The sequence below is a fragment of the Triticum dicoccoides genome, chromosome 2A (assembly GCF_002162155.2).
Source record: "Triticum dicoccoides isolate Atlit2015 ecotype Zavitan chromosome 2A, WEW_v2.0, whole genome shotgun sequence".
NCBI lineage: Eukaryota > Viridiplantae > Streptophyta > Magnoliopsida > Poales > Poaceae > Triticum > Triticum dicoccoides.
The window spans coordinates 592,637,492-592,644,617 of NC_041382.1; positions in this window are offsets into that span (position 1 = coordinate 592,637,492).

Here is a 7,126-nt window from a genome sequence, read left to right on the forward strand (position 1 = left end):
TTTCTAAATGAATTGCCATTATTTGTTTTTTACTTTATGATTTACTCCCTCCGTTCCAAAATAGATGACCCAACTTTGCACTAACTTTGAGTTAGTGCAAAGTTGGGTCATCTATTTTGGAACGGAGCGAGTACAATGCACAACCCCATGAATCTTAACATTTTTATAAAACTTATTGATTTTGAATGAGATGAACTATAAGGACTAAACGAACATCTACATCATGCATATATGACTCAAAGCTTTACAGGCTATAGTGTGTATTTATTCATAATTTGGTTTCGAAGTCTCATGCGTTCAATACATGTGTACTCCCTCCGTCCGCGAATAAGTGTACTTCTAGCCTTTGTTCTAAGTCAAAGTTTTAAAATTTTGACCAAATATATACAAAAGAGTAGTAACATATATGACATAAAATTGATATATTATAAAATTACAATTCAAAACGAATCTAGTGATACTAATTTAGTGTCATAAATGCTGCTACTTTTCCCTATAAAGTTGGTCAAAGTTTTAAAACTTTGACTTAAGACAAAAGCTAGAAGTACACTTATTCATGGACGGAGGGAGTACCTTACTAGTAGTTTTGAGTAGAGTAGCAAATTTCACGTGGCCCCGGGTATATCAAAATGCAGGGCCCATGCATCATTACCTTTCGGTCGAACCTACGTCCACAATTTTTTGTACATACTATATCTCCACTGGTCCCCGAACCCAAAATGCTGCCTCATTCCCGTAAAACCAAGCGGCCCACACATATTTAAGGCGTCGGCTCGAACCCGTTTACTACGACGTGGACCCGCACACCGTAGTACTCCTACAAACCCTGCCACCACACTCATCATCGGTTTTCTTAAAGAGGACGAGGGAGAAGCCGATTTGTAGTGGAGGCGCATTCAAAAAAAAGGATTTGCAGTGGAGACCCCCACCCTAGGGTGCCCTAGGTAGCTGCCGCACGCATCATTGTTTTCTCTTTTCTTTATGCTCTTGCGCCCTAGAGTGAAATGATGGTTGCTTTGTCCGTCCAGCTTAATGTGGGAAAGGTGGGGCTTTGTGATTTGACCCCTCGTGGCTCATTTTCTACTACTGCGGCGCTACTACCGGGGTGCCTCCAATTCCAACCGCTGCTCCGAACTGTAATTTGGTGCATCACACATGGAACAAGATGGTGGATGAGCCACATGTTGGCCAAAGGGGTCCTGTTAAGTGTGTCGCCATTTCGTGTGTGGACTGACCCTGCTTGAGTTGCTACGCCAACACGACAGGAGCAGCCTACCACTTGGTTTTGCTCCTTGGTGAATCCCGACTATATTGATCTAAAAAGATACATGCTGAACTACCCTCTCCGTCTCGGTTTTTTTATTTTTAGGCGTCTCAGTTTATAGGGCCTGCACGTAGTTCTAGGTCATTCATTTGACTAACTAAATAGGAGTTACTATGTCACAAAAAGTATATCATTGGATTCTTAAGCGGATGTAGTTGTATTTAAAAGTTGAGGGCGGGGCTTTTCCTGCGCGGTAGGCGGCGGGGCAGTTCCGCCTAGTCGGTTCGACAGAGACGCGAGAAGACGAGGGAGTAGTTGCTGCAAAGGTAGGGCTGTGTGATTTGACAGCGAGTTACTGCTGGCAGGTGGGGCCCCGTGATTTGACTTGCCATTATCATTTTAACTGCGACGCTTCGACCGGCGTGAGTCTCCCAGATTCCTGACCACCTCCATACAGGTGCCTATCCCAATGCTCCACGATGTAGTAGAGGCTGGCTCTTGCATGAGAGCCCACTTCTCCACTTTCTCCTTGCCTCTCTTTCCTCCACATATGCAAAAATGCCATGTAAAGCGCACTATTGTACTTACTTTTACTTGCTCCTATAGGTGCTTAAGCTTGCCACATAGGCATAAAGTCTGATGTGGTAAGTTAATCAAGAAGAGAGAGACTAGTTTGGTGACCCAAGGAAGAAATGGTGCTAAGCGCGTGTACCTAGGTGAAAAGACAATTTTGAGTTTATAGCTAATTAAATGAAGCAAACTTAGCAACACCATTTCATTGGAAGAGGTCACTCCTTGGCAAATGCAATAAATACACACGCTTACTAGCACCGTTTCTTCCTTGAGTACGAAGAAAGAGATAGAGAGGAGTAACAAAAAATACACTTATAGCCAACCTTGTTGTAGTATGAGTGACTAAGTGATGACTATGTATGACATGCCAACATCAGATAGCCTAACGCACCATGTTAAATCTCCAAGGGCGCGACTGCGCGAGCGACGCGACGGTCGTGGTAGGCGCGACCATGATACGGGCTGCTGGCAGCCCTTGGATCTGAGATCAAACGGTCGCATGCTAAGTTGCTGAAAATTTGCAGAATAACCCTCCAGGATAGGATATTCGCCCATAGGTCTAGAATCACGCCATGCAACCGTTCGATCTCAGATCCAAGGGCTCACGGAAGCCCGTATCATGGGAGAATGGAAAGCCACTACCCTGCCGTTCGCACGCTGGCAGTTCGCTCCTACTCGTCCCCGCACGTCCTTCAATACTACGGCGGTTCGCTCCTAGTCGTCCCGTCCATTCACATTACTGCAGTTCCACTAATCCTAACCATCCTCCCAAATCCATGGCGTCCCAAATCTCCATGATCGGCGGTGAGTACAAGGTTAGAACCATCACCGGCGATGAGTTCGACGTCATCTACACCCGTTCTTCCGCGACGGTGAAAGGATGCCTTTCTCGCTTCAGACGCATGTTCAAAAACTCAGATGATGAGTGGGTCGCTGGGCTAGATGTTGAGTACACCACAGTCCTGGGACGAGAGAAGGATCTAAAGGACGAAGAGAGGAAGAAGCCCGCCGTGATCCAGGTTTGCGTGCATGACTTATGCTTGGTCTACCACACATGCCATGCCGATGTTGAGTGCCAGGATTTTAAGGATTTCCTCGGGAGCAACCTAGTCAAATTTGTTACTGTAGACTTTGGTAACGACAAAGAAATCCTGGGTCGGATAGGCCTCATAGTAGGCAACCCCTTCGACCTCCAGAAGAATCGGCTGGTGCCCTCTCGTCAGCCTTCAATGCTGACCCTGGCAGGAGCCATGGTTCATCCTTTGTACGGTAAACTGGTGAAACCTCCATACACGTTTCATCATCATGCATGGCAGCGGAATGTACTAGATATAGACCACATCCACTACGCTGCAACGGATGGCTACCTTTGCTTCAATATCTACAAGGGTTGGATGAAGAGCAACAGCCAAGTGTGCGGTTCAAGCAAAGAAGTATCGGCCAAGAGGAATAGGGACAAGGACGAAGTCGAGGACGTGGACGAGGACTCCGAGTAAGGTGACAGTGTCGTTGCTCATGGTGGTTCTAAACTTCTAATGCAGTGTCTACCGGATTAGTTGCATAGTTTAATTTCAGGTGTGCTTAGTTTAATTTGAGGGGTGTGTTGTGCTGAGCCCCCAGCAGAACTATGTTATGTTTCTTCTCGTTACTTTAACTCTTCAGTATGTACATTACTAGTATTTCTTTAATTGAATTTAGCACCCCAATTAAGCACGTACTAGATTTTTTAATAGTACTATATGCATAATTTGGCGACGAGCGCTCTCTATATGTACCACCTTTTTTTAATTTCAAGTTTTGCTCCATGGCGCAATCCATCGATAGTACTACTGTACAAAAGTATACATTTTTTAAAAGGCTAGAGTACTGTTCATCACATATATAGCCAGTTAAATTCTCAACCTAGAACAACGTGCATGCCATGTAGTAAACTGATACGGAGGAAGTATAGTAAAAATGAGGTGATTTTACCAAGCGATTGGCGGGGAAGCATGGCCTGTCATGCGGTCCCATGTGTCATGATGTACCAAGGCGATGCGCATGTACCTCTTGAGGCAGAAGCGATACTAGTACGTGGTTTGAGATGATGGCGAACCGAAGTGTGAAATAAGGGTTGCTTTATTCATCTGGGAAAGTGCGGCATTATGATTTGACATCTCATTGCTCTTACTACTACTGGGCCGGTACGAATGGGGTGCGTCCCCCCTGCTGTTCTGCACTGTTATTTGGTGCTTGACACGTCGACCGGTTGCTATATGTCCCACATGTCGGCGACAAGAAGTATAGAATTCATGAAAGGGAGCGTCGATGGAGGAGTATATTACTACAGAATTCATGAAAGGGAGCGACTTAGTTTTGGAAAAATCTGTTTTTACGGAGTACGTACCCACTAGGGTTTATAGGGCTCATCTAAAAAACATTCGTTTTTCCGTTTGATAAGTCTCAATTCTACTCCCTCCGTCCCAAAATATAAGAACGTTTTTAACACTAACATAGTATCAAAAACGTTCTTATATTCTAGGACAGAGGGAGTACTATACTAGTAGTAGTACCATTACATGTTGGATTTCGAGGTGCGTTAGATCACCCGACGCAAGTAGTGTCAAGAGGAAACTAACCAATGCATGTACAAGTTCATGGAAATTTAGTGGTCATTCATGCATTCGTTCTAATTAATGCCTCGGTAAACACAACTTCTTGAGAAAAACGAGCGTACTAATTACTTGTGCAAACTACAAAATTAATTCGACCACTCACCGTCTACCTTGGTTGGAGAGATTTTGAAATTGAGTCATAAACTGGAAAGGAGGGAGTAGTAACTTTTGTCTCGATTACTATTTGTGGCCTTGTATAGATGCCAAATGTATTTTTTATAGTGGCCTTGTATAAGTAAATGGAGGGAGTACTAACCAAAGTGCGTAGTAGGGACGAGGAGTAAATGGAGGGAGTAGTAAAATTTTCTCCTCGGGTTGCGAGCCACCGCGCGCGTGGGCGAGGGAGCGGGTGTAAGGCGTGGTAAGCAAGCTTCACCTCATCCTGCGAGCCACCGCGCCCGTGGGCGGGGGAGATAGCGTACTAAGCAAGCTTCTCCTCATTCTGCGAGTTGACGGGACACATCAAAAGTACTCCAGTGTATAGAGCCTTGCCTCTAAGGTAGGCCCCACATGGTTTGCCTCTTTTTTTAATTTAACATCACGCGTCAAGTCGCAATTTGTTTGTTCACCCGTGGTACACGATCCTCCCTCCACCAAGTGGACAACCAGTACACGTGCCAAATTACCACGTGGGCTGCCTTTTTCGTACAGAAATGAGCTCCACCGTGTACCCGTGCGGGTGTGGTTGGGAAAGAGACGGGAGTACGTGCGCCGTGCGTGCACCTCTTCTCTTCGTGCACGTCCCCCACCTATGTGGGTGTGTGTGAGAGAGATACAAACCTAGACATAATGCACCGTCCATCCCCATGCCTCCGCCCAGTCCGACCACCAGTCACCACCACGCCCCACTCCTCCTCGCCTTATCTCTCATCTTTCTCCCTCCATTTTTATATACAAGGGGCCACTATCAAAATTACAATTTGCAGATATACAAGGCCACTAACACTAATCAATGCAATATTAATGGTGTTTGCCTCGTGGTACTAGCAAAGGAGGACATTAATTATCCCTTGCATGCATGCGGGAGTTTGTAAAAAAAATGCATCTTGATGTTCCGTGCAATGCACGAGCATCTTGCTAGTCCATGAAAACAACACATGGCAAAATTCCACGGCAAACGAGGGATTTGAATCTGTTGGGAGGGGCTGTTTGGATCTTGCCCGGGGTAGCCAAAATATTGGCGACTACTTCGCCATGGCTGGCACCGGCTCGAGTTCATCCTAACATTGCCCTCTTCAGTGGAGCCCATGCGGGGTCGACAAAGGTCCTCGCAACAAAAGGATCCGACAAGACACCTGCTGTGTACTCCAGCGTCGCCTCTGCGGTGGCCTTCATGGGACCCAAGCGGCGGCGGCCTCCCGTGTTCTACTTCTCCTCGATGATGGCGGCGGACGCGGAGGCGCTGGCCACCGACTCGCCACTCTCCGCGCACCCGGCTTCTGTCGCTGCTTGCATGGCGCAGCCACCAGCATGGGAGTCTCGGCCACAGAAACGTGAGACGCGATACGAGGCAGCAGCGTGGACTGCAGCAACGACGCCCGTGCGCCGCTCCTCGTCGAGCTGGCCTGGAGCGGCGAGTTGCTGAACCGCGCGCCGGCTTCGGGCGGCAACTGGCTCCGTCGGGCGAGGGGAGGGAGGTGGATCAGCGCGCTACATAGCTCGTATCCAACGGGCTACCCAGTCGGCTTGGATGCGGAATAACTACTCTTCGTAAGCCATTGTAAGAGTGGACAAAATGGTGGAGGAGATAGGGGAGCGGCGGAGGTGTGCGATTCTTGGCCGGCGTTTGGCCTCGTTTAAATAGGAGATTAAATAGACGGCGGACGGGAGGAGCTCGGCCGGCGTTGCGTTTAACACCGACCCGGTCATGAACGGACGTGTGTCCAGAGTGGGTTTCTCGGCTTCCACACGGGCGGGTTTCATGGAGGCATTTGAATGCGGCACGGAGGCGTGTTCAGCCAGGCGTGCCGCGAGTAGCGCCCTCGACTCTGACCTAGGACACCGCGCCATTCTTCCACTGACATGTGGGCTCTTTGGGTGCATGGCCTGCATGTCAGTGACCCAACGCATGCAGCGCACAGCAGAGGAACCTTTGGTGGGCCAGGGTGGTCAGAAGCGGGCATTTCATAAACCAATGATTGTTCATTGAGTGTGACGTCATCTTTTTCATGTAGATAAGTCTACTATGTTGATAGCCCGTTCAATACGTTGTGATTCATAAAGACCGCTGCAAACATCAATGTTCTGCTTATCACAGATAAGATTGATTAATACCCGTAACAATCCATGTCCTTAACAAAGGGTGCATGCACGTATAGGTTGAACGTGTGTCTTGCGTCGTGTGCTGTGTGCATGCAGGCGTGCAAGTGTTGCGTGCGTGCAAGGGTACGTTTTAGTGTTGCATGCATGGGTGCGTACATGCGTGTGTTCGTGAGTGCATGTGTACGTGTCAGTGTTGCACGCCAGCATGCGTGCGTGTGTACGTGTCAGTGTTGCACGCCTACATGCGTGCGTGTCTTGCGTGCGTGCATGTGTACGTGCGGGGTGAGGCTACACGTCACTCGACTGACTTTTTCATCTCTGGTCATTGGATTTTCCAGCCGTTGGATACGAAATCAAGGGCCTCCAGTTTATC